The 27,794-nt window shown below is 54.5% G+C and overlaps 1 long non-coding RNA gene across 1 annotated transcript; it reads left to right on the top strand.

The window, feature by feature from the left end:
- The first annotated feature begins 6,934 nt into the window (after positions 1-6,934).
- LOC103651363 (uncharacterized) lies at positions 6,935-9,632 on the top strand. Its single transcript, XR_564700.3, has 3 exons — positions 6,935-7,462; positions 8,128-8,262; positions 9,344-9,632. It is a non-coding gene; the product is annotated as an uncharacterized lncRNA (long non-coding RNA).
- Positions 9,633-27,794: the final 18,162 nt, after the last annotated feature.

The raw sequence follows: 27,794 nt of genomic DNA, 5'->3' as shown, positions 1-27,794 counted from the left end.
ACATCAGAGGTCAAGGTGAGAGGGAAGGTCAATAGTCCTTAGTACGACCAGTGCTACTCTAGGTCAGCGGTCCTACAGTCAGTACGGCTTTGATACCACTTATGTCACACCCGGTTTCAGAAGGCAAACCGAATGCGAACTATGTACGTGCCAGGATCAGAACTCACGTACACAGCGATTACATAAATGAACATCATCGCACAGTGCTCGAACAATAACATAAAAGAGTATTAATTTATTACATCACAGAGTCAGAGACATCCACATAGTCATCAACTTAACTGATAAATCAAAGTGCTAAGCGAAACGCAGTAAAGATAAGGCCTTCACAGGCAGCTGACTGGGGGTTGCCGCCAACCCACACCTAAAACTCGTCGTAGTCTTGGAATTCCTGGAAGTCTCCTTCCACAGCTTCATCTTCTCCTGAGCAGTGGTTACAATGTGGACAACTTGGTGTTTTGTGGTAAAGCAAGGATGAGTACACATCAACGTACTCAGCAAATGCCCCGTTTGGCTGAAGTGGACTAGCTTTTATGTGGGGTTAGGCTCAACAGTTGCTTTTAGTCGGTCAGATATTTATTATTTGTAGGAGCCAAGTTTTATTATATAACCATCCCCTGAGTCATTTCCTCATCGAGGAAACATCATGATCATCATCGAACCAACAACATTAATAGAACCATTGTATCTCGAACCATCTGTATCTCTAATCAAAGAGGATCCCAAGGCTGCTCTTAACCGTGAGCACGACTGATATATCAGTTTCACTACCCTCTGCAGAGGTCGCACACTTTACCCATGAGCCGTGATTCCCGTTCTGCCCGGGGAGAGCTAATCCCCATTGATCACTTCCTAGGTGGTCCGACAGGGTATCACTACGTAGCTTTTACAAAGATTCCCTAGAGATCATAGCCGCCCGTTAGGTTTCTCTAGTTTGATAAACACAGTACCCCTCCCCGCAGGAGAGTGACTAACAAAAAGCAAAACGAAAGAACCTCGGCACTCAGCCTCGGCAGAGCAAGCACTGTGCCTAGACCCCATTGACGGCACGACGGCGAAGCAACTACACCTCTAGTTCCTCTAATTAATTAGCTAAGGGCATCCCATTTCACCCTCATGGTTGCACTGTTATCCCAGGTGGTCTCTCAACGAACAGGTCCTTACAGAGAGGTGCTCGGGAAACGGCCCGAGTCCCCTAAAATGCCACAAGTATACCACCATCGTATCCAAAATAAAAGCATCGTATCATCAAGTAATTCTCATCATGTTCATTAATTAGAATAAAGCGCTAGCATGCAGTTAACCATAGTAACCCAAAAGGTGAATAAAGGACAAGGTAAATAGAAAGCTAGTAAATCCTTAGGTTGTTCATAGTATGCGAGACAGTGTATTATAAAATAAATGGGACATAATAGGACTGAGGACACTTGCCTTCACCAAGCTGCTGCTGCTCAGGGTCTTCTCCTGCAATTCCCTCAGACTCCACGAACGGCCTGATATCTACGCGAGTGCAAACATACATCCAACATTCTTGAAATGGTAGAAAACAGTACACCATACAACAGTATAGATCAAATAAATATGCACGCGACAAAGAATTCGCATCTACGACTACGCGAGAACGGAACCGAGACGACAGATGCTACGGTCGAGGGATATCACGTTTACACTAAGCGAATGTGAATTATAATACTTAATTCGACGTAATCATATTAACGGACAATAATCACATGCCGAGTAAAATTACTACTTAGTCCCGATTAGTGTGTTGTTCGAATAACCGTTGCTTAAATATATATTTAATTAGCGTGAGCTATTCTAGGTGAGATGAATCATTAGCGTGCGTAAAACGCACGACGACACGTGTGAACAGCACGCACAACGCTCGCGGACAGCACGCGACGATTTATTGCGCGACGCGCGGGCGATGGCGAACGTCACGAACGCGCACGAGGTTAGACGAGGGGTAGACGGGGGGGGGGGGGGGTAGATGGGGGTAGACGAGAGTCGTCTAGGGGTAGACGAAGGGTAGGTGAACGTAGACGGAGTCCCGTCGACGTACTGCGCGCAAGCAAACGCGAGCGCGCGCACTCGTTGTGCGACGCACGACACATTAAATAATTAACAAACCGCAGCTAATTAATGACGTGACGACGAACAACCTATATTACGTTTAAACGCGAAAATTATATTTCTAAGTTCAATTTAGTTGACGTAAACAACTTGTGTGGAATGTTTTAGATAACAAAAGAATTATCAATTAATCGATGATTAATACGAGAACTAATTGACTAACGCGTACGGACGATTATAACGAAGTAATTAATTATTGCGCGCAAACTGCGCGCGCGACACGCGTGAAACAGCGCGAGGACTCTACAAACAACGACGACGGTGCGCGCGATACCCGTGATCACGTGCGAAATTGCGCGCGCGATACTTGACGAGTACGCGATGCGCTAGGTAACTGTAGCGAGGCACGGCGATGGTAGACGAATGGCCGGGGCGGGCTGCAGGGATGTCGGCGGGGTCGGGCTCGGCGATTCGGTCACCCTAGCTAGCCACGGCGGGTGTGCTGGGCGTGCAGCGAGCGCGGCGAGTGCAGCGACTCAGCTGCGATAGCGCGGCCACGGCAGCTAGCGAGGCACGAGGGCCGCTAGGCGAGCGACGCGCGCAGGGCAAGACAGCATCCTGGCCGTACTCGCAGCAGGACGCACCGCAGGAACGATGAGGTGGGGCTGGGGCGAGGACACTACAACATATGTGGCCTTTTGTGACGAATATCAAATGACAATAAAGATTTTTGTCATTGGTCATTTTGTTTTATGACGTAGTTTTTGTGGCAAGACAATCTTGTGACGAATTTAGGCTAGTGTCACTAATAACATTAAGAAAACGTCATAACACTACCCAGTGAACATATCATGATGAACATCTTGTTGTCATAAGTTACTAGCAATAAACATCATAAATATATATGACAATCCTATAACATCATAATATATTACAAATAAGTAATAGTTTAAAATATCTATTCTGGTTATTAATCCAAAACAACATACACGTATAAAAAATGCTATAATATTTATCTTAAAATTACACCGTGAGAAAAAAAGTGTACGTGAAAAATTAATTTAATTTTTTAAAAATATATGTTCATAAGAAAAAAGATAAATAAATTATTTCTAAAAAATCAAACTCAAGACCATGTATCCCAGAAAAATTCGTTGTCACCACTACGATAACCAAATATTTGTAATAAATATGGACTTCAAAATAATATTAAGGTTCGTTATGCATAGCGATCCCCTCCATGTAACACCCTGAATTTGGGGGTATAAAATTTCTTTGCTCATATTCACAAATTCAGGTGTTACTTCCCTTTTTTTTCATCCTTTCCCAATCTTCTCTTTCTCATTTCTATAGGAGAAAAGTGGTTATTTTATTTGTAATTATAGTCTATTAGCTCAAACCCTAAGGGAATATGAATTGTTGCATCATGTTGAACCCTAGATTTCACTTTTGTTTGGTGCATAACTCTCAAAAAGTCTAATTTGAATTTGGGGCTCATTTGAATTTGAATCAAATAGAATAAATAAAAGAAAAGGAGAAAACAATTCCAAAATAAAAGAAAAAGGCAAAGCAGCCCACTTCCCCGCCCCCCTCGGCCTTTCGGCCCAGTCGGCCCACCTCGCGCGCGCGCCTCTCCCCCCTCCTCTCTCTGCGCAGCGGGCCCGGCCTGTCAGCGCTGCCGCTTCCCCGCGCGCGCCCGCTCCCTCACTCTCTCTCTGCCCGTGGGCCCGGCCCGTCAGCCCCGCTTCCCTCGCGCCCGCACCCGCTTTCTTCTCTCTCTCTGCGCCGCGGGCCCGGCTTGTCAGCTTCTCCGTCTTCGCGTAACCGCCGCCGTGCGTGCCGCGGTCTCCGCGCCCACGTCGCGCGTGGGGCTCGCCCCACCTCGCCCTCGGCCACTTGAGCCCCGAGCCTTGCTCGCCATCTCCCCCTCCCTCATTTGCGCACCAACCGGCCCCCCCTTCCACCTCTCCCTCGCTGTGCGCACGCCAGAGCGCCGCCGCCGTAAACCCCGCCGTTCCGAGCTCGGTTCCCGGCCACCGTTGGAGCTCCGCCGTGTCCATTGCCACGGTGAGCTTCGCCCCGACGTCCGCAACCCGGAACGCGCACCAATTTCCCCTTCCCCTCCCTATTTCTCTCTGCCCGCGCTCACCCGCCGTCCGCCGTGCAGCCGCCACCGTCGACCAGGGCCACCGTCGCGTCTCCGTCGCCGCCGAGGAGTCCCCGGAGCCCGCCTTGAGGTAAAGAACCTCTCCCGCCCCTATTGGCCTTTATTTTGCTCTCTGCTGCGTTTGATTGCTCGTCGGAGTTGCTTACCGCCGCCGCCGAGCCACTCCGCCGTGAGCCACCCCCCGGTGCCCCTGCCCCGACCCAGACCCCACCAATGGATTCCCCGTGCCCTCCCTAACCTCCCCGGCCACTCGGATCGCCCCAAGGACCCGCAGGGCCCCCGCGCCCCTCGTCTCCGGCGAGCTCCTCCGCCGCGGGGACGAGCGCCGCCGCCCCAGCCAGCCGAAGGAGACGGGAGCCAGCCACCCCATCCCCGCCGTCTATATTAGATCGGACGGCATGGATTCAAATAACCCGAACCCAACCTCAACCGTCCGCCCAAGATCCAACGGCCCAGAGCCATTTCCCCCGCGCCCCGCCTCCCTGCCAGCTGGGCCCCGCCTGCCAGTCGCCCGCGCCCGCGCTGCCCGCTCGGCCCCGCCTGTCAGCCCCGCGCCCGCGCTGCCCGCCCGGCCCCGCCTGTCAGCCCCGCGCCCGCGCTGCCCGCCCGGCCCCGCCTGTCAGCCGCTCACGCCGCCGCGCGCCCGCGCGCCCGCCGCGGGATCTAATCCTGGCCGTCGATCTGAGATCCAACGGCTGTAGGCGCCCGATACCCCTTCGCCCGCGCATTTTCTTAAAGAACCCCCCTGTTTTCTGGAAATTGCGCCCGCCGTCCCTGGTTTCTCGCAGGTAGGTCCTCGGACCTTTTATTTAGTTCAAAATAGGTCCTTAGGGTATAATTTTAACCCCTAAACTTGTAAAATTCATAACTTTGTCATATGAACTCCAAATTAGGTGCTTCAAATTGCAAAATGTTCATAATATTATTATCTATCTGTTTATGCAATGTTTCCCTGCTGTTTCCATGTACCAATTAATAGTTAATCACCAGGATAGGATTAAGGCTATTGGAACCTTATTTGAGATAATTAGAAATTGGTAGACTTTAATAAAAGTTGGATTACTTAAGTTTATGGACTTAAACACCTAAGTTTAGGAACTTAAACCAGATAATTATTTAATCCCACCACTGACTTAAACCTGATTAGTGGATAATGAATCACTTTGTATAGTCCTCTACCCCAGACCTAGGGAACACCAGAATGCCTATCCCTTTTCAACTATGAACTTGTGATCTCTCTCTGCTGCATATGTTTGGTATATTGTTTTTGTTTGTTATTTTCCCAAGTGCATAGTGTGAATGATTGCTTTACGTAGACAACGAGCAGTCTGTGTTTCCCGAGGCAGTTGCAGAGGAAGTCCCTGATCAGCAGTTTGGTGAAGGCAAGTGTCCTCTGACCCATTATGTCCTATTCACTTATAACTTACTACCCCGCATTACTTACTTGAGACCTAAGGACTGACTAGCTTTACACTTTACTTTGTCCTTGATGACCTATTGGGTTGTTATGGTTAGCACTCTGCTATTGCCTTAACTTAATCAATGAACATGATGTGACTATTTATGATACTGTTATCCGGATGATGTTGATGATCTTGTGATACTCTAGGGGGCTCAGGCTGTTTCCTGAGTACCTCTCCGTAAGGACTGGTTCGTTGAGAGACCACCCGGGATAACAGTGCAACCATGAGGGTGAAATGGGATGCCCTTAGCTGATTAATTAGATGAACTAGAGGTGTAGTTGCTTAGCCGTCGTGCCGTCAATGGGGTCCAGGCACAGTGCTTGCTCTGCCGAGGCTGAGTGCCGAGGTTCTTTCGTTTTGCTCTTTGTTAGTCACTCTCCTGCGGGGAGGGGTACTGTGTTTATCAAACTGGAGAAACCTAACGGGCAGCTACGATCTCTAGGGAATCTTTGTAAAAGCTACGTAGTGATGCCCTGCCGGACCACCTAGGTAGTGGTCAATGGGGATTAGCTCTCCCCGGGTAGAAAGGGAATCATGACTCATGGGTAAAGTGTGCAACCTCTACAGAGGGTAGTGAAACTGATATATCAGCCGTGCTCACGGTTAAGAGCAGCCTTGGGATCCTCTTTGATTAGAGATACAGATGGTTCGAGATACAAGGATTATGTGATGGTTTTGGTTCGACGATGATGATGATGTTCCTCGATGAGGAAATGGTTTACGGGTTGGTTAATGCTAAAATCTGGCTTCTACTAATGATAAATACCTGACCAACTAAAAGCAACTGCTTGAGCCTAACCCCACATAAAGCTAGTCCACTTCAGCCAAACGGGACATTTGCTGAGTACGTTGATGTGTACTCATCCTTGCTTTACCACAAAACACCAGGTTGTCCGCATTGTAACCACTGCTCAGGAGAAGGCGAAGCCGTGGAAGGAGACTTCCAGGAGTTTCAAGACTACGATGAATTCTAGGTGTGGGTTGGCGGCAACCCCCAGTCAGCTGCCTGTGAAGGCCTTATCTTTACTGCGTTTCGCTAGCACTTTGATTTAACTGTTAAGACAATGACTATGTGGATGTCAATGACTCTATGATGTAATAAGTACCCTTTTATATTATTATTCGAGCATTGTGTGATGATGTTCATTTATGTAATCGCTGTGTACGTGAGTTCTGATCCTGGCACGTACATAGTTCGCATTCGGTTTGCCTTCCAAAACCGGGTGTGACACTCCAGCAAGTGATTCATTCCATCACATTTACTACAGTCCATAACCCTAAACCCTAGTTGATTCATTGATTTCAATCCCAGCAGCAGCCGCCCCATCCATCCTCCTCAATATGTCTTGCTCATCACCTTCATCCCACACTTGTCGTACAACTGCTTCCATAGATAAAGGTTGCGAGGACCAGGTTGCCATCGATCTAAGCCTAGCGACCTGCGATGGCGGGGGACACCAATCTCAAGCCTGTGGTGTAGGTCGTCGCCCCTATAACAGTAAGCAAGGGCAGCTCAGCGGGCGCTGGCTGGGTGGCGGCCAGTGGCCGGAGGCCGGTGGCCAGCTAGGGCGCGAGCATGCGGGACACGGGCGCACGCCGCATCAAGGTCAAGAACCAGCAGGTCTCAGATCTGCAGGTGGTCGGCTGCTTCTTTGCGATCAGACATCGACCAAAAACCAAAATCCTAGGCAAGCAGCTCAAACTCGATTAAGATGGATATGTGGAGTACACCGACACACCATTAATACGGTTGGATCAGGTTTCACTCTACTGCTCTTTGATTATTTGATTTTGCTTTTCAAGTGATTAATGTTCATACGTATAGGAGAATCTTCTATTCCTTGGTGAGTTTTAGTAGAAACCATGAACGTTCAGTAATCGACTCAGTTTTTCTTAGCATTGTAGTGAGACTGAGAGCATCAGCTTCAAGCAGGAAAATCGTTAAGGCAAAATAGATTATTACTGTTTTCTACTAACACCAGATGCATCATTGATGAGCCAAAGCAGATTAATCTCCGTATCTATGTCACAACATTGTCCAAGATGTAACTCTTATAATTACTTTGTAACTTAAAATACAAGGAAGTAATTATTGGGAATTTGGGATACTGCTAGAGATGCTCTAGTGAAAAATCTAGTGATGTGGTTCTATATACAGTAGTTTCAATGTTGCAGTTAACTAAAAGATTCCTGAACTTAGGGAAACTAAAATAAAAAATATATCCTCTCCTCCTGGCTCAACTGAACATTGACAACTTATGTCTGATTTTGTTATTTATGATTCAATTTCTTAAATTTGTGTGGCTTTTTTGGCTATGGGAACTGAAAAATCACTAGCTACAAGCTTGATATAATTTTATAATGCTTATATTTGTTACCCTTACATCCATGCTCATAATTTGTCTATTTAACATTTGTTCAAAGGTGCCAATTACTGAGTATAAAAAGGAGAGGGCTTTAAAGGTGATGAGGAACAACCAGATGTTCAACAGGCTTGGTATAAATGGATTGTATGAACCTGAATAGAATGAGAACAATGATAGTCATGTGGTTGTTCAGGTACTAAGATGTCTTCTTGTATACCTTTGGTGTTATTACTCATTTGTGCTCATTGTGCAATAAGTGCCATTGTAGCAGGAAGGCTAGTTTTGTTGAGTCTGTAAAGGAAGCAATTGCCAGTGAATGCTCCCTTTTCAATTGCAATGCTAAAGTAACTTAACATCTGCTTGGCATGTGCTATATATTATACTAGACAAATTTGGTACCGACCATCTCGAATGTAGATATTGTCACCAATAATTAAAACATGCCGAATATTTTATGATGTTGTGGTTATTTCTGTTCCTTACTCTTTCAAAGACAACGGAGATCAGCCACACCTATTCACATTGCTAACTCAATTTAAAAAATAAAATTATGTGTATATGTTTTTAGTGAAATTAGTGACACTACCTCTCATTTCCTTTCCTAATTTATTTGTTACCTCCTTGTCTATCTTGTTTTTATTAGTATATGAAATGATATCTAATATATACTCTTTTGACTATGTTATATAAGTAATAGGATAATGTATAATTATTCTAAAACTGAAATTTGCTATCATCAATATTTCAGCTGCTTCCTGTTTAGATCGTGCAAGGGCCAGGCGAGCACCACCAACTGCGATTGATCTTTTTAAAGTGCCATTGCACTAGCAAAACTAGTTTTGCTGAGCGTATAAACAAAGCAATTGTAAGTGAATGTTCCCTTTTAAATTGCAATACTAAAATAACTAATCATTTGCTTGAGATGTGTTAAATGTTTGACTACATATCATGCTAGACAAATTTGGTACAAACCATCTCAAATGAAGATACTGTCACCAATAAGTCAAACACGCTGAATATTCTATGATGTTATGGCTGCTTTTGTTCCTTACTTTTTTAAAGACAGTGGAGAGCAACTACACCTATTCGCATTGCTAACTCAATTCAAAAATAGAATTGTGCTGCAAGCTTCACTAGTTCTTGACATAAAAAATGTGAAGTGTGGAATTGTTTGTATAGTAGAGATGACTTTATGCATTTTGATATGATATTGTTTGTTATGGTTTCATTTTTTCCATATATGTCTTCTAATTTTTCCACCTTCCTATTGATAGGATACAATGGAAGCACTTGTGGCTGAGCTTCAGATAGAAGGGAAAGTATCTAAGACTCCTATAGAAGCAATTGCTCAATTATTGACTTTATAAACAATTCTTCAAAATATTGGTCTTGTAGATGCAACAAAGAGAAGCAGCAATGTTGGTGATGCTACACTTGTAGAACTTTGATGCACTCTACTTGATGTATTGTGTTGAATTCTTGGATGTGAGATCACAACATGATGCTAGATTTAAAATGTTAAAGGATTTGGTTGTTGATGAATGATATCTATGGCAATATATTTGTCGGCGTTTCGAGACAGGGGGGTCCCTAAGCCGACGACTGAGTGTGCTGCGTGCCCCAGCCCAGATGGGTCGAGCGCGTGGGCGAGCGCGAAGGGGGGAGAGGCGAGGTGGCCGGAGTCGAGCGTGAGAGAGGTGGAAGTCCCGTGGCCTTCGTGTTCGTCCCGCGCCCAGGTCAGGTGCGCTTGCAGTAGGGGGGTTACAAGCGTCCACGCGGGTGAGGGAAGCGAGCGGCCCCAAGAGAGCGCCTGTCCCGTCCTCGGTCCCGCGCGGCCAACCTCTTCTAAGAAGGCCCTGGTCCTCCCTTTTATAGTCGTAAGGAGAGGATCCAGGTGTACAATGGGGGGTGTAGCAGAGTGCTACGTGTCTAGCGGAAGGAGAACTAGCGCCCTTGGTACATGCCAATGTGGCAGCCGGAGAGGTCTTGGCACCTTGCTGGCGTGATGTCGTGGCGGTCGGAGGTGCGACGGAGCCTGGCGGAGGGACAGCTGTTGGAGCGGTCGAGTCCTTGCTGACGTCGTCCTGCTTCCGTAAGAGAGCTGGGGGGCCGCCGTCGTCATAGAGTTTGTGGAGCGCCATTATTGCCCATCCGGCGGAGCAGGCCGGATGGGACGCCGGTCTTGTTCTCCGTGACCCGAGTCGATTCGGGGTAGGATGATGATGGCGCTTCCTGTTGACGTGGCGGGTCTGTGCCCTAGGCAGGGTGACGTGGGGGCTCCTCCGAAGCCGAGGTTGAGTCTGTCCTCTGTTGCCGAGGCCGAGCCCGAGCCATGGGGTCGGGCGAGGCGGAAGTCGTTCGGCCGAGGCCAGGGCGGAGTCCGAGCCCTGGGGTCGGGCGAGGCGGAGTTTCGTCGTCTTCCGGGTCTTAGCCCGAGTCCGAGCCCTGGGGTCGGGCGAGGCGGAGTTTCGTCGTCTTCCGGGTCTTAGCCCGAGTCCGAGCCCTGGGGTCGGGCGGAGCGGAGTTCGCCGTCTTCCGGGTCTTAGCCCGAGTCCGAGCCCTGGGGTCGGGCGGAGCGGAGTTCGCCGTCTTCCGGGTCTTAGCCCGAGTCCGAGCCCTGGGGTCGGGCGGAGCGGAGTTCGCCGTCTTCCGGGTCTTAGCCCGAGTCTGAGCCCTGGGGTCGGGCGAAGCGGAGTTCGCCGTCTTCCGGGTCTTAGCCCGAGTCCGAGCCCTGGGGTCGGGCGGAGCGGAGTTCGCCGTCTTCCGGGTCTTAGCCCGAGTCCGAGCCCTGGGGTCGGGCGGAGCGGAGTTCGCCGTGGCGCTTTTGGCAAGGCCTGACTGCCTGTCAGACTCACTCTGTCGAGTGGCACCGCAGTCGGAGTGGCACAGGCGGCGCTGTCCTTCTGTCAGACTGGTCAGTGGAGCGGTGGAGTGACGGCGGTCACTTCGGCTCTGCCGGGGGCACGTGTCAGGATAAAGGTGTCAGGCCACCTTTGCGTTAAATGCTCCTGCAATTTGGTCAGTCGGTGTGGCGATTTAGTCAAGGTTGCTTCTGAGCGAAGCCAAGGCCTTGGGCGAGCCGGTGATGTGTCCGCCATAAAAAGGGGGGCCTCGGGCGAGATGGAAGTCTCTCGAGGTCGGCTGCCCTTGGCCGAGGCTAGGCTCGGGTGAAGCGTGATCGAGTCACTCGTGTGGACTGATCCCTGACTTAATCGTACCCATCAGGCCTTTGCAGCTTTATGCTGATGGGGGTTACCAGCTGAGAATTAGGCGTCTTGAGGGTACCCCTAATTATGGTCCCCGACAGTAGCCCCCGAGCCTCGAAGGGAGTGTTAGCACTCGCTTGGAGTCTTTCGTCGCACTTTTTTGCAAGGGGACCAGCCTTTCTCGGTTGCATTTTGTTCCGGTGGGTGCGCGCGAGCGCACCCGCCGGGTGTAGCCCCCGAGGCCTCGGAGGAGTGGTTACACTCCTTCGAGGTCTTAATACCTCGCGTAACGCTTCGGCTGGTCTGGTCGTTCCCTCATGCGAACTGGCCGTAGCCCGGGTGCACGGTCGGGGCCCAAGCTCTCGGGCTGGTATGTTGACGCTGTCAACGGTTTGGCCGAAGCCGATTTTTGCGAGAGCAGCCCCCGAGCCTCTGCACAGGGCGAGAGGACGATCAGGGACAGACTCGACTTTTTACATACGCCCCTACGTCGCCTTTCCGCAAGGAGGAGGGGGGGAGTGCGCCATGTTACCCTCGATGGGCATCGAACATGGTGTCTCCGGTGAGCTGCAAGCGGGTAATCCGAGTGGACGTCCGTGCCCCGTTCGTTGGGGGTCGACTAGGGGCCCGGAGGCACGCCCAAAAGTACTTGCGGGTGATTTGCCGGACCCGGTCCCCTGGCGACGGGGTCCGAGGGCTCGATGCCTCCCTCCGATGGGATTCCGTTACAAGATCGTTCCCGCTGGTCTCGGAAATGTCCTAGGGTACCTCGGGAGCGCAGCCCGAGCCTCGGTTATGTATCGAACGTACCCCTGGTCATCCCTCGCTCGGTGTCTGAGGCGACTGTGAACCCTTCGGGGGCCAGCCTTCGAACCCCTGATCAGTAATGGGCGCGGAGCCCGAGTAGCCTGAGGCGGCCATGGAACCCTTCGGGGGGCTGGCCTTCGAACCCCTGACCAGTAGTGGGTGTCGGGCCCACGCGATCTGAGGCGACTGTTGAACCCTTCGGAGGGCCAGTCTTCGAACCCCTGATCAGTAGGGGGGGCTCGGAGCCCGGTTCCTTCGCGGAGAAGGGTCCTTTTCGGGGTATCCCCCTTTCCCGGTCCCTGTTGCAAGAGATAGAGAAAGAGGAAAAAGGAAAAGGATACGAAATCGAATGACGTGGCGTACCTTTTCTGACGCGGTTATTACGGCGAAGGTGAAGCGTCGCGCGCTTCTCCCGCCAGAGGCGCCGCCTGTCCCGCCGCGGAGTTAATGCGACGGGGCGAGTGGTTGGCGGGGCGGCCGTTGCGCGTGCGCGATCCGTTCGAGGAACGGGTCACGGGTGCACCGTCTTCACGCCGTGAGAGGAGGCTCTCTTGCTGTCCCGGGACGGGACGTGAGCCTGGCTGACGACGTGACTGCTGTGTCCGCCCGCCTGCCACCGCCATTACTGCCGGCCCACTTTCGGTCGCTTTGACCGACGCGCCAGGCCGGCGCTGCTGGGTCGCCTCGAGTCGCGGCATAGGCTCCGCAACCGAAGAGGCGCGACGGTGGCACAAGTGGCGGTGCGGTTGCGTGCGTGCAGCAACTGGCGCGCCGATTGCTTGACGCGTGGGCCTGGGCTTCCAAGCTGGCGTGTCAGAAGTCAGAGAAGCGCGTCCACCTGGCGTGGTTGCATGCCGCCTGCATGGCTGCCTGCCCCTTCCGCCCGTTGGTCTGGGCAAAAGTGGGGGGTCGCTTGTAACCGCTGGACGGTCGTGCGCACCACGCGCGGCGGTTTGGCTTCTTCTGCCCTGAGCCGGTTTGCATGACATGCGGGACCCAGCCCCCGAGTCGCAGGGGAGGGCCTTGGAGCGTGTTGGAGAAGACTTAGCCCGCGGCGTCTGGGGGCGCACGTAGGGAGAGTTGCCTTTAAAAGGAGGGAGACTCCTTTCAGAAGGCAACCATGTCTTCTTCCTCCCTTATGCGTCGTGTCCTTCCATCTTCCAAGCCCCGGATGGGTGGTATCCGCCGCCTTTCCGCCTCCTTGTTGGAGGAACGCAACTCCATGGGAGTTGGTACCTCTCAGCCATCGTTCGGCTTCAAGGATTTTCATCAGCCGGCCCGGCCGCACCCCTACGCCGGCGATCACCCAGGATGGTGACCACCAGTTTCTGGGTGGGGAAGAGCAAGCCGGGCTGCGATCTTGGTCCCACCCTCAGCTTCAAGAATGTTCATCATCCTCGCTGGGGTGGGGGCCACGCTGAGCCGGCGCTCAACCTTCCGCGCGGATCCGCGGGTCACCCTTTTCCGCGGCGTTTGGGGGTGGAGGCGCTCGCTGGCCCTGCGGACGGCGCGGACTTAGACAGCGTGGGGCTGATCGACGGCGGGCGTCGTCACCTCCAGCGTGTCGGAGTCGTCGGCCGGGCTTCCGGCGGCCCCTCCTGCCGGTGGGCGACCGCCGCGCCGTGTGCACGGGAGGACCATCCACGATGCCGCGCGCTGTTAGGGCGGCGTTCGTGTTCTGGGGTGGTCCTGCTTTTGCACTGGGACGGCGCCCTCGCGCGGAGGCCGGTGCCCCACTCGTCTGGGAGGATTTGAGTGGGGATCTGCCGGGGGCTGGTGTCCCCTGCCATCGGCGCCGAGGCGGAGGCGGCTCGAGAAGTCCCCGTCGCCGACGGGATCACTGCCACCACCCGCGCCCCGGGCCACCGTGCTGGCGTGCTTGTCCTCGCCCCTCGAGCGTCGGCGGGGGCGAGGGCAAGATCGCAGCAGCGCCGGCCCACTGTCGCCGTAGTTAGGATGGGCGGCGGCGAGCCACCCGTCGGTCTTCTGTTGCTCCGCGGGCCTTCCCCATGGAGTGGGGTCGTTCGTACCCGCGGAGGGGGAACCGGAGTTCCGTTTGTAATGGCATCTCGAATGCCGGTGTTTTTTGTTCATTGCGGCTGTCGGGGCCTGAACATGTATGTAATTTCGGCACGGAGCCGTGTTTTTTCCTCATTTTCGAGCACTAAGTCTCGCCTGTTGATTATCTGAACCGCTTTACCAAGCATGAGTCGCCCCGTGTCAAGGTGACGAGTGAGGTATCCGTATCCCGGAGGCGTAGGAATCCCTTGGCCCGTTCGGCCTTGTTGTCTGGGGCTCCTCTAGCTTAGTTAAAGAGACCCCTCGGCCGCCCTTTGATGGACCGAGGCCAGGGGTAGCGATATCAGTATGAACAGAGGCGGAGTTGGCTCGAGAATGGGAACCTGGTTGGCCGGAGCCTAGCCGTGTTGTCCGTCAGTGGAGCCGACGCCAAAGTCGATCAGCCGAGGCCTCGGGTCGGGCTGGCGCCCTTGGAAGCCGGTCGGCCGAGGCCCCAGGGGTAACCGACCGAGCCGCCTGCTCGGGCCGGATTCCCGGAGGAGTCCCTGGACCGCGTCGCCGTCCGAGGCTGGGTCGGACTTTGCTGAAGACGTCGTCGATGCCGAGGGTGCTACGGCTCCCTTCAGCGTGAAGACCCGAGCCTGCAGGATCAGACCGTCTTGTAGCGTGTGCCTTCTGCGGCCGCCGAGGCCAGAAAACACACCCTTGCCGCGCTTGCGAAGCTGCGTCTTTTTTCCTCTTGTTTCGAGCATCTGGACTCTGTCGGTAACAGGGATGTTTGTGTGAGCGAGAGTTGCTTCTCGCGGAAGGGACGAGTGAGGTATCCGTATCCCAGAGGCGTGGGAATCCCTCGGCTCGGTCGGCCTTGCCGCTTACGCGTACTTTCACCCGTTCATGAGGCCCTGTCCCCGACTTAGTCGAGAAAGCTTGAAGGACTGCTTCGGCAGGAGAGCTTCCGAACGTGAAGACTTGTTCGGTCTACGGAGTCGCTTTATCCGAGCGCGAGTTACTTATCGCAGAAGGTGATGAGTGAGGTATCCGTATCCCGGAGGCATAGGAGTCCCTCGGCTCGGTCAGCCTTGGCTGCTTACGTGTACTCCGTCGTTTCCAGGATCCGCTTTTCGAAGTAGTCGAGAAGTACGAAAGAAATCCTGCTAAAAAGAGATCCTTTTTCGAGGAAAAATTCGACGCAGAGGGGGTCTCCCCCCTTTTAGCCCCCGAGGGAGGGTCGGGCTTTGCCGAGGCTAGGCCGACCCTTCCTTGACGACTAAACTTTGCGTGGGTGCGAGGTATATGAACAACTTGAAAACATCTTAAGGGTAGAAGCGACGTAGTTGTTTGATGTTCCAAGCGTTGCCGTAGATCTCGCCTTGATTGTTGGCCAGCTTGTATGTTCCGGGCTTCAGAACTTTGGCGATGACGAATGGCCCTTCCCAGGGGGGCGTGAGCTTGTGCCTCCCTCGGGCGTCTTGCCGCAGCCGAAACACCAGATCGCCCACCTGGAGGTCTCGGGACCGGACCCCTCGGGCGTGGTAGCGTCGCAGGGACTGCTGGTACCGCGCCGAGTGTAGTAAGGCCCTGTCCCGAGCCTCCTCCAGCTGGTCCAGCGATTCCTCTCGGCTAGCTTGGTTGCTTTGATCGGTGTAGGCCCTCGTCCTCGGGGAGCCGTATTCCAGGTCAGTGGGCAAGATAGCTTCAGCCCCGTAGACCAGGAAAAACGGCGTGAAGCCCGTGGCACGACTCGGCGTCGTCCTTAGGCTCCAGACCACCGAGGGGAGTTCCTTCATCCATCGCTTGCCGAACTTGTTGAGGTCATTGTAGATCCGAGGCTTGAGCCCTTGTAGAATCATGCCGTTGGCACGCTCTACTTGCCCATTCGACATGGGATGAGCCACGGCGGCCCAGTCCACCCGGATATGGTGATCCTCGCAAAAATTCAGGAATTTTTGGCCGGTGAACTGGGTGTCGTTGTCGGTGATGATGGAGTTCGGGACCCCGAAGCGATGGATGATGTTGGTGAAGAACGCCACCGCCTGCTCGGACCTGATGCTGTTCAGAGGTCGGACCTCGATCCACTTGGAGAATTTGTCGATGGCGACCAGCAGGTGCGTGTAGCCCCCGGGCGCCTTCTGCAAGGGACCGACGAGGTCCAGACCCCATACAGCGAAGGGCCAGGTGATGGGTATCGTCTGCAGAGCCTGAGCGGGCAGGTGAGTCTGCTTCGCATAGAATTGGCACCCTTCGCAGGTGCGGACAATTCTAGTGGCGTCAGCCACCGCCGTTGGCCAGTAGAAGCCTTGTCGGAAAGCATTCCCGACAAGGGCTCGGGGCGCTGCGTGGTGGCCGCAAGCCCCCGAGTGTATTTCTTGCAGCAGTTCCCGACCTTCGGCGATGGAGATGCATCGCTGGAGGATGCCCGAGGGGCTGCGATGGTAGAGCTCCTCTTCGTCGCCCAAGACGAATGACTTGGCGCGTCGCGCTACCCGCCGAGCCTCGACTTGGTCGAGGGGTAGCTCTCCTCGACGGAGATATTGCAGGTACGGGGCCTGCCAATCTCGATCTGGCGTGGCCTCGCTCTGCTCTTCCTCGACGTCCAGTGTCTCGCCCTCGGGGGCCGAGGGTACCTCGGGCTGAGCCGAGGGTACCTCGGGCTCGGGCGCGTCGTCGAGCTTGACGGAGGGTTGATGCAGATCCCGGGAGAAGACGTCCGGGGGGACCGTCGTTCGCCCCGAGGCTATTTTAGCCAGCTCGTCTGCGGTTTCGTTGTAGCGCCGAGCGACGTGGTTGAGCTCGAGCCCAAAGAACTTGTCTTCCAGGCGCCGAACCTCGTCGCAGTAGGCCTCCATCTTTGGGTCGCGGCAGTGGGAGTTCTTCATGACTTGGTCGATGACGAGCTGCGAATCACCGCGGGCGTCGAGGCGTCTGACCCCTAGCTCGATGGCGATCCGCAACCTGTTGACCAGAGCTTCGTACTCGGCCACATTGTTGGACGCCGGGAAATGGAGGTGCAGCACGTAGCGCAAGTGCTTTCCGAGGGGCGAGATGAAGAGCAGGCCCGCGCCGGCTCCCGTCTTCATCAGCGACCCGTCGAAAAACATGGTCTAGAGCTCCGGTCGGATCGGAGCCGTCGGCAGCTGGGTGTCGACCCATTCGGCCACGAAGTCTGCCAACACCTGGGACTTGATGGCCTTCCGAGGGGCGAACGAGATTGTTTCGCCCATGATTTCCACCGCCCACCTTGCGATCCTGCCCGAGGCCTCTCGGCACTGGATGATCTCCCCCAGGGGGAAGGATGACACCACAGTTACCGGATGAGACTCGAAGTAGTGTCGCAGCTTCCGCCTTGTCAGGATCACAGCATACAGCAGCTTTTGAACTTGTGGGTAGCGGATCTTGGTCTCGGACAGCACTTCGCTGACGAAGTAGACCGGCCTCTGAACGGGCAATGCATGCCCTTCCTCTTGCCTCTCGACCACAATCGCGGCGCTAACCACCTGCGTGGTCGCGGCGACGTAGACCAAGAGGGCTTCTCCATCCGCCGGGGGCACCAAGACAGGCGCCTTCGTAAGGAGCGCCTTCAGGTTGCCGAGGGCTTCCTCGGCCTCAGGGGTCCAAGCGAAACACTCAGCCTTCCTTAAGAGGCGGTACAGAGGCAGACCTCTTTCGCCGAGGCGTGAGATGAAGCGGCTCAGGGCCGCGAGGCATCCCATGACCCTCTGTACACCTTTTAAGTCCTTGATGGGTCCCATGCTGGTGATGGCCGCGATCTTCTCCGGGTTGGCTTCGATGCCTCGCTCGGAGACGATGAACCCTAGGAGCATGCCTCGGGGCACCCTGAAGACACACTTCTTGGGATTGAGCTTGACTCCTTTCGCCTTGAGACATCGGAATGTCACTTCAAGGTCGGAGAGGAGGTCGGAAGCCTTCCTTGTCTTGACTACGATGTCATCGATGTAGGCCTCGACTGTGCGACCGATGTGTTCGCCGAACACATGGTTCATGCACCGCTGGTACGTCGCGCCCGCATTCCTCAAACCGAACGGCATGGTGACATAGCAGTACATGCCGAACGACGTGATGAAGGAAGTCGCAGGCTGGTCGGACTCTTTCATCCGGATCTGGTGATACCCTGAGTAGGCATCAAGGAAGGACAGGGTTTCGCACCCAGCGGTGGAATCCACGATTTGATCGATGCGAGGCAGAGGGTAGGGAACCTTCGGACATGCTTTGTTGAGACCAGTGTAGTCTACACACATCCGCCATTTCCCCCCTTTCTTCCTCACAAGCACAGGGTTGGCAAGCCATTCGGGATGGAATACCTCTTTGATGAACCCTGCTGCCATTAGCTTGTGGATCTCTTCGCCAATCACTCTGCGCTTCTCCTCGTCGAATCGGCGCAGAGGCTGCCTGACGGGTCGGGCTCCGGCCCGAATATCCAGCGAGTGCTCGGCGACATCCCTCGGTATGCCGGGCATGTCCGAGGGACTCCACGCAAAGACGTCGACGTTTGCACGGAGAAAGTCGACGAGCACTGCTTCCTATTTGGGGTCGAGCCCGGAACCGATCCGGATCTGCTTGGCGGTGTCGCCACCGGGGTCAAGAGGGACGGCCTTGACCGTCTCCGCTGGCTCGAAGTTGCCGGCATGGCGCTTCACGTCTGGCACCTCCTTGGAGAGGTTCTCCAGGTCGGTGATGAGGACCTCGGACTCGGCGACGTCCTCGGCGTACTCCACGCACTCCACGTCGCATTCGAACGCGTGTTTGTACGTGGGGCCGACGGTGATGACCCCGTTGGGGCCCGGCATCTTGAGCTTCAGGTAGGTGTAGTTGGGGACGGCCATGAACTTCGCGTAGCATGGCCTCCCTAGTACGGCGTGGTAGGTTCCTCGGAACCCGACCACCTCGAACGTCAGGGTCTCCCTTCGGAAGTTGGAGGGCGTCCCAAAGCAGACGGGGAGGTCGAGTCGCCCGAGGGGCTGGACGCGCTTCCCAGGGATGATCCCGTGGAAGGGCGCAGCGCCTGTTCGGACGGAGGACAGATCGACGCGCAGGAGCTTGAGGGTCTCGGCGTAGATGATGTTGAGGCAACTGCCCCCATCCATCAGGACCTTGGTGAGCCTGACATTGCCGACGACGGGGTCGACGACGAGCGGGTATCTCCCCGGGCTCGGCACATGGTCGAGGTGGTCGGCCTGGTCGAAGGTGATGGGCTTGTCGGACCAGTCTAGGTAGACTGGCGCCGCCACCTTCACCGAGCAGACCTCCCGGCGCTCTTGCTTGCGATGCCGAGCCGAGGCATTCGCTGTGTGCCCTCCATAGATCATGAAGCAGTCGCGGACCTCGGGGAACTCTCCCGCTTGGTGATCTTCGTTCTTGTCGTCGTCGCGGGCCCTGCCACCCTCGGCGGGTGGCCCGGCCCTGTGGAAGTGACGCCGAAGCATAACGCACTCCTCGAGGGTGTGCTTGACGGGCCCCTGATGGTAGGGGCACGGCTTCTTGAGCATCTTGTCGAAGAGGTTTGCACCTCCGGGGGGCTTCCGAGGGTTCTTGTACTCGGCGGCGGCGACAAGGTCCGCGTCAGCGGCGTCGCGTTTCAATTGCGACTTCTTCTTGCCCTTCTTCTTGGCGCCGCGCGGAGCAGACGCCTCGGGAGCCTCTTCCGATGGGCGGCCCTGGGGCTGCTTGTCCTTTCGGAAGATAGCTTCAACCGCCTCCTGGCCAGAGGCGAACTTGGTGGCGATGTCCATCAGCTCGCTCGCCCTGGTGGGGGTCTTGCGACCCAGCTTGCTCACCAGGTCGCGGCAAGTGGTGCCGGCGAGGAACGCGCCGATGACATCCGAGTCGGTGATGTTGGGCAGCTCGGTGCGCTGCTTCGAGAATTGCCGGATGTAGTCCCGGAGCGACTCCCCCGGCTGTTGCCGGCAGCTTCGAAGGTCCCAGGAATTCCCGGGGCGCACGTATGTGCCCTGGAAATTGCCAGCGAAGGCTTGGACCAAGTCGTCCCAGTTGGAGATCTGCCCCGGAGGCAGGTGCTCCAACCAGGCGCGAGCAGTGTCGGAGAGGAACAGGGGGAGGTTACGGATGATGAGGTTGTCGTCGTCCGTCCCACCTAGTTGGCAGGCAAGGCGGTAGTCCGCGAGCCACAGTTCCGATCTCGTTTCCCCCGAGTACTTCGTGATAGTAGTCGGGGGTCGGAACCGGGTCGGGAATGGCGCCCGTCGGATGGCCCGACTGAAGGCCTGCGGACCGGGTGGTTCGGGCGAGGGACTCCGATCCTCCCCGCTGTCGTAGCGTCCCCCACGCCTGGGGTGGTAGCCTCGGCGCACCCTTTCGTCGAGGTGAGCCCGACGGTCGCGTCGATGGTGCTCGTTGCCGAGGTAGCCCAGGGCCGCAGGCGCGGTGTTGCGCGTGCGCCCGGTGTAGACCGAGGCTTCCCGCATGAATCGGGAAGTCACGGCGTGAGGTTCCGAGGGATATCCTTGCCTTCGGGAGGCAGTGCTCTCGGCCCGTCGGGCCGCAGCGCCTTCCAGGAGATTCTTGAGCTCTCCCTGGATTCGCCGACCCTCGGTGGTTGATGGCTCCGGCATCGCGCGGATGAGCATCGCTGCGGCTGCCAGGTTCTGACCAACCCCGCTGGATGCGGGCGGCGGCCTGACCCTGGCATTGTTGGCGACGCGGTGCTGGAGACCTTGGGGCAGGTGACGTATTTCTCCGGCCAGGGGTTGGCCCACCCATGCCTGTCCGACGTCCCGACGGATCGGCTCAAGCGCTCCTGTTCCCTCGTTGAGCCTGGCCTGCGCCTCGCGGACTTGCTCGAGTTGTGGGTCGTAACCCCCCGCCGGAGCGGGGACCACAGCTAGCTCCCGTGGGATGTCGGCGCGAGGCGCCGGCCTAGGGAGATCACCGTCCTCCGGCATGCCAAGATGGTTGCCTTCGGAGGGATCCCCTAGCTCGATGTGGAAACATTTGCGGCTTGGGCCGCAGCTCTCGTCGCCAAGGCTGCGGCTTCCGTCGGAACAGTCGGAGAGGCAGTAGTCACATGCGGTCATGAAGTCCCGCACGGCACTGGGGTTGCCAAGTCCGGAGAAATCCCAACAGATGCTGGGATCGTCATCTTCCTCGGACCCAGAGGGCCCGTAGGTCGAGACGTCCGTCAGCCGGTCCCAAGGCGACCGCATACGAAACCCCAGTGGGGTTGCACTCGCCTCAATGAGAGTGCCCGCCAAAACGAGGTCGTTTGGCGGGTTGAGGCCGAGTCGAAATGACGCAAGATGGGAGTTAGTTGGTACCTTTTGGTTGACGAGGAGCGACGTAGTCACATCGGGGACTGGTTGCACCGTCATCTCAGGTACGAGGGCGACGTCCTGCAGGCTTTCCGCGAGCGCGCTGGCGTCGTCTTCTTGTTCGGGGTCAGCGCGTCGCGGGGGGACGGCGCTTGCCTTCGTCTTGAACGCGAGGTCGACGTCCGGCGTGCCCTCCGTCGGGGCGTCGGGGGCGTCGATTCGCTCGACGGCCAACGAAGCGCGGCCTCCCGCCTGGCCTTGATGGCCCCGCCTCCTCCTCCGTTGGCGGGGGAGGGAACGGAGCGAGCCCGAATGTTGCTCTTCCACCACGCGGGGAAGATGTCGTCGATTCCGCCGCCGGCGGGCGGGTTGTCGGCCGCCATTGTCGTCGTCGCGCGGCGGTGGAAGGAGTATCATGTCGTAGCTGCCGTCGAAGGACATGAACTCAAGAGTCCCGAAACGAAGCACCGTCCCGGGCCGGAGAGGTTGCTGGAGACTGCCCATCTGGAGCTTGACGGGGAGCTGTTCGTCAGCACGCAGCAGGCCCCTACCTGGCGCGCCAACTGTCGGCGTTTCGAGACAGGGGGGTCCCTAAGCCGACGAGTGAGTGTGCTGCGTGCCCCAGCCCAGATGGGTCGAGCGCGTGGGCGAGCGCGAAGGGGGGAGAGGCGAGGTGGCCGGAGTCGAGCGTGAGAGAGGTGGAAGTCCCGCGGCCTTCATGTTCGTCCCGCGCCCAGGTCAGGTGCGCTTGCAGTAGGGGGGTTACAAGCGTCCACGCGGGTGAGGGAAGCGAGCGGCCCCAAGAGAGCGCCTGTCCCGTCCTCGGTCCCGCGCGGCCAACCTCTTCTAAGAAGGCCCTGGTCCTCCCTTTTATAGTCGTAAGGAGAGGATCCAGGTGTACAATGGGGGGTGTAGCAGAGTGCTACGTGTCTAGCGGAAGGAGAACTAGCGCCCTTGGTACATGCCAATGTGGCAGCCGGAGAGGTCTTGGCACCTTGCTGGCGTGATGTCGTGGCGGTCGGAGGTGCGACGGAGCCTGGCGGAGGGACAGCTGTTGGAGCGGTCGAGTCCCTGCTGACGTCGTCCTGCTTCCGTAAGAGAGCTGGGGGGCCGCCGTCGTCATAGAGTTTGTGGAGCGCCATTATTGCCCATCCGGCGGAGCAGGCCGGATGGGACGCCGGTCTTGTTCTCCGTGACCCGAGTCGATTCGGGGTAGGATGATGATGGCGCTTCCTGTTGACGTGGCGGGTCTGTGCCCTAGGCAGGGTGACATGGGGGCTCCTCCGAAGCCGAGGTTGAGTCTGTCCTTTGTTGCCGAGGCCGAGCCCGAGCCATGGGGTCGGGCGAGGCGGAAGTCGTTCGGCCGAGGCCAGGGCGGAGTCCGAGCCCTGGGGTCGGGCGAGGCGGAGTTTCGTCGTCTTCCGGGTCTTAGCCCGAGTCCGAGCCCTGGGGTCGGGCGAGGCGGAGTTTCGTCGTCTTCCGGGTCTTAGCCCGAGTCCGAGCCCTGGGGTCGGGCGGAGCGGAGTTCGCCGTCTTCTGGGTCTTAGCCCGAGTCCGAGCCCTGGGGTCGGGCGGAGCGGAGTTCGCCGTCTTCCGGGTCTTAGCCCGAGTCCGAGCCCTGGGGTCGGGCGGAGCGGAGTTCGCCGTCTTCTGGGTCTTAGCCCGAGTCCGAGCCCTGGGGTCGGGCGGAGCGGAGTTCGCCGTCTTCCGGGTCTTAGCCCGAGTCCGAGCCCTGGGGTCGGGCGGAGCGGAGTTCGCCGTCTTCCGGGTCTTAGCCCGAGTCCGAGCTCTGGGGTCGGGCGGAGCGGAGTTCGCCGTGGCGCTTTTGGCAAGGCCTGACTGCCTGTCAGACTCACTCTGTCGAGTGGCACCGCAGTCGGAGTGGCGCAGGCGGCGCTGTCTTTCTGTCAGACTGGTCAGTGGAGCGGTGGAGTTACGGCAGTCACTTCGGCTCTGCCGGGGGCGCGTGTCAGGATAAAGGTGTCAGGCCACCTTTGCGTTAAATGCTCCTGCAATTTGGTCAGTCGGTGTGGCGATTTAGTCAAGGTTGCTTCTGAGCGAAGCCAAGGCCTTGGGCGAGCCGGTGATGTGTCCGCCGTAAAAAGGGGGGCCTCGGGCGAGACGGAAGTCTCTCGAGGTCGGCTGCCCTTGGCCGAGGCTAGGCTCGGGTGAAGCGTGATCGAGTCACTCGTGTGGACTGATCCCTGACTTAATCGTACCCATCAGGCCTTTGCAGCTTTATGCTGATGGGGGTTACCAGCTGAGAATTAGGCGTCTTGAGGGTACCCCTAATTATGGTCCCCGACAATATTGTTAAGTATGTGTGATAATCATTGATTGATGATTAATTACAATGAGTTGTGCTTCTTGTGCTAAATTGGCACTGGTGATAGTTAGAAATTAAAATGTCTCGATTGGGATAAATGTTTTGTGATGAAAAAAATCTTCATAGTATGAATGCCACGTAAGGTCTTAGTTATGTCTATCATGTAAGCGTTTAATTTTATGACGTATTCTACCCTACGTGTAGGCATATAGTGACATTTTTTTGAGATTGCTAATGACGAAAAATGTGTCACAAAACTATGACGACAAATGACATGTCACTAAATTTATGACAAAAAGCAATGAAATGTCACAGAACATGTAATGCCACGCATGATAGGTGACGAAGTGATTTTCGTCATGGAGATGTCATAAATTTTAGAGTGTGACGTAAATTCAAAGTTTTATGACATAAAGGGAATGTCATAGAAGGTCACAAATGTTGTAGTGGGACGAGGCACGTTGCGCAGATGGCCGGGGCTAGGCGCTGCGCGGCAAGGGAGCAGCCGCGCGTAGGGCCTCCTGGCCGCGAGACTGGACAGCGACTGAGCGAGGGCTCGCCGGCGAAGTGAAACGGCGCGACGAGGGGCTGCGGGTACGCAGCAGACGCGTACGCGCGGGGGAGGAAGAATGGGAAAGGAGAGAGAGGATGGGGCGGGCTCACCTCGGCGGCGCGGGCGCGGCACTCCGGCGACGGGGACGAGGCGAGGCTCCGGCGGCGGATCGGAGAGGCAAAGCAGCGATGGGCGAGAACTGCGCAGGGGATCGCGGGCGTTCGTGGCGAGAAAACTGGGCAACGGGTGGAAGAAATCGTGCGCAACTAGCGAAAAAAACTGCGCGCGGGCGGTTTCTTCTCTGAAAATTCGCACAGGCGTTTCGATTTGGAAGAAGCACAGAGCGCAAGCTTCTGACGCGCGGGCCCGGCTGGAGCGGCGGCGGCGCTGGGCGTCCACGCGCGGCTACGTGCGCGCTACGCGCGCGGAGACCTGGGCTGGGGCTAGCAGCGCGCGCGCGCTGGGCTGGCGGGGGGGGGGGGGGGGGAATGGCGCGCTGGGCCGCGGCGTGCGCGGGCCCGCGAGGGGGGGTTCTGGCGCGGTGGGCCGGCTGGGCCAGGGAAGGGGGGCTGGGCTGAAATCTGTTTTTCCTTTTCTTTTCTTTTTATTTCTCTTTTCTATTTATTTCAGTTTGACACTATGCGAAAATAAATAATTAGATGAAAGATTGAGCAACTCATTCATCAACCAAAAAGAACAAATGCTTTCTAACATGATGCAACAGCCATTGTTCTCTTTTCTACTAGGTTATAATTACCTTTACACTTAAAAATAACCACTCTTCTTCTATAAAAAGGGGAAGGAGGAGGTTGGGGAAGATGTGAAGAGAGAAGTAACACCTGAATTTGTGAATACGAGCAAAGAAATTTTTATACCCCAAATTCAGGGTGTTACAGAAAAGTTCAGTCTGATAGGATTTGTCTGAATCTAAGGACTGAAATAAGGGGGATAGTCTTCCTCGCTAGCCTAGTAGTCATGGGAACTCAAGGGTTAGATGTCATCCTAGGGATGAATTGGCTACACAGAAATCAAGCCACTGTCAGTTGCGACAAGAGAACAATTAAGTTGGTGTCCCCATCCGAAAAGGAAGTAGTAACCAAGTTGTACTTACCTGAACTAGAAGAATGAGCTTGTCACCATTTATCAGTAGATGACAAGGAGTCCAATCCGATTGAGGCAATTAGGATTGTGTCAGAATTCCCTAATGTATTCCCTAAAGAGTTACCAGGCATGTCACTTGAAAGGAAAGTTGAATTTGCCATAGAGCTTATCCTAGGCACTGCCCCTATTTCCAAGAGAGCTTATCGAGTGTCCGGACCTGAGTTGGTGGAACTCAAGAAATAGATTGATGAGTTGTTAGAGAAAGGCTACATCAGACCGAGTACTTCGCCTTGGGCAGCCCCAGTGTTGTTTGTGGAGAAGAAGGATGGCACGAAGAGGATGTGCATCGATTACAGAGCTTTGAATGAAGTCATTGTCAAGAACAAGTACCCTCTGCCTCGAATTGAAGACCTATTTGATCAGTTGAGAGGAGCCAGTGTGTTTTCAAAGATAGATCTGAGGTCAGGTTACCATCAGCTCAAGATCCGACCTGCAGATATACCGAAGACAACATTCATCACTAAGTATGGACTATATGAGTTCATGGTTATGTCATTCGGATTGACGAATGCGCCAGCTTACTTCATGTACCTGATGAACAATGTGTTCATAGACTACCTCGACAAGTTCGTAGTGGTGTTCATTGATGATATTCTTGTATATTCCCAGAATGAGCAAGAGCATTAGGAGCATTTGAGGAAAGTACTTCAGAGGCTACGAGATTGTCAGCTGTATGCCAAGCTTAGCAAGTGCGAGTTCTGGATCAGTGAAGTCCTATTCTTGGGTCACATTATAAATCGAGAGGGATTGGCTATAGATCCAAAGAAGGTAACAGGTATCTTGGACTGGAAAGCACCAAAAGATGTCTGAGGAATCAAGAGTTTCATCGGAATGGCTGGTTATTATCGGCGTTTCATTGAAGGTTTCTCCAAGATTGCCAGACCAATGACAGCCCTGCTAGCAAAGAAGGTTGAGTTCAAGTGGACCCCAGCATGCTAGAAGTCCTTTGAGACATTGAAGGAGAAGTTGACAACGACACCAGTACTGATTCTGCCAGATGTTCACAAGCCATTCTCAGTGTATTGCGATGCTTCGTACACCGGACCGGGATGTGTCAGGGCCAGCCCTAAGGGGGTGCGGTGGGTGCGGCCGCACCGGGCCCCCAAAAACAGAGGGCCCCCTAGCCACTGGACGCTAGTAATTTTTTGTTAAACCTATCTATTCTAGACATAAATACGCAAAAAGCGATGCGCTATCGAGTTATCGACTAGTCTCGTTTATATTGTTAAACCAATGTCTCGATTACTTATCGAATACTCCATCCGTTTCAAAATAGTATTTGGTTTAGCTCTTAATTTTTTATGTTTATATTGATGATGATAAATCCACTAAAGAAGCAAAACAAATTTTATTATGATATAGAGAGAGTATTATAAACTATACATATGATGGTTGCTTCGGTAGAGAGAAGCTTTTTAAAATTAATTTTTTAAGAACTATTTATGGTCAACAATAACTCAAGAGAGGTTAAATGGCTTGGCGATTCTATATATCGAAAAAAGTTGTTGGATGAGATTTATCTCGATGATATAAGCGATGACTTTGTATCACAAAATGTTAGAAGGTATTTTTAATAATATCATATAACAAGTAAGTGTTTTTTGCTATATTTTATATCTGTTATCTTATAAACTTTAAAACAGTGCATAATAATTTTTATACGTCAAATATTCGGTAATATATGTATAATTATATATATTTGTGTGTGGATGGGGCCTCTATATCGAATTTCACACTGGGCCCCTGAAAAGCCAGGAACGGTCCTGATGTGTGTTGATGCAGGAAGGGAGAGTAGTGGCATACTCGTCCCGACAATTGAAGATTCATGAGAGGAATTATCCTACTCATGATCTGGAGTTAGCAGCCGTGGTTCATGCATTGAAGACCTAGAGGCATTATCTTTATGGGCAGAAGGGTGATATCTACACGGACCACAAGAGCCTTAGGTACATATTCACTCAGTCAGAGTTAACATGAGGTAGCGAAGATGGCTAGAGTTGATCAAAGATTATGAACTGGAGATTCATTATCACCTATGCAAAGCAAATGTAGTTGCAGATGCTCTTAGTAGGAAGAGTCAAGTCAATATGTTGGCCGCTCACCCGATGCCATATGAGCTAGCGAAGGAATTCGACAGGTTGAGTCTCGGATTTCTGAACAACACTCAAGGAGTGACAATTGAGTTGGAACCCACTCTAGAGCAAGACATCAGGAAATGTCAGAAAGATGATGAGAAAATCAACGAGATCCGACATCTGATCATAGATGGAAAAGGCAAGGATTTCCGTGAAGATGCAGAAGGAGTGGTATGGTTCAAGGACAGATTGTGTGTTACCGATATCAAATCGATCCGGGAACTGATTCTCAAGG

The sequence above is a fragment of the Zea mays genome, chromosome 3 (assembly GCF_902167145.1).
Source record: "Zea mays cultivar B73 chromosome 3, Zm-B73-REFERENCE-NAM-5.0, whole genome shotgun sequence".
Taxonomy (NCBI): Eukaryota; Viridiplantae; Streptophyta; class Magnoliopsida; order Poales; family Poaceae; genus Zea; species Zea mays.
This window is presented reverse-complemented; position numbering and strand designations above follow the sequence as displayed.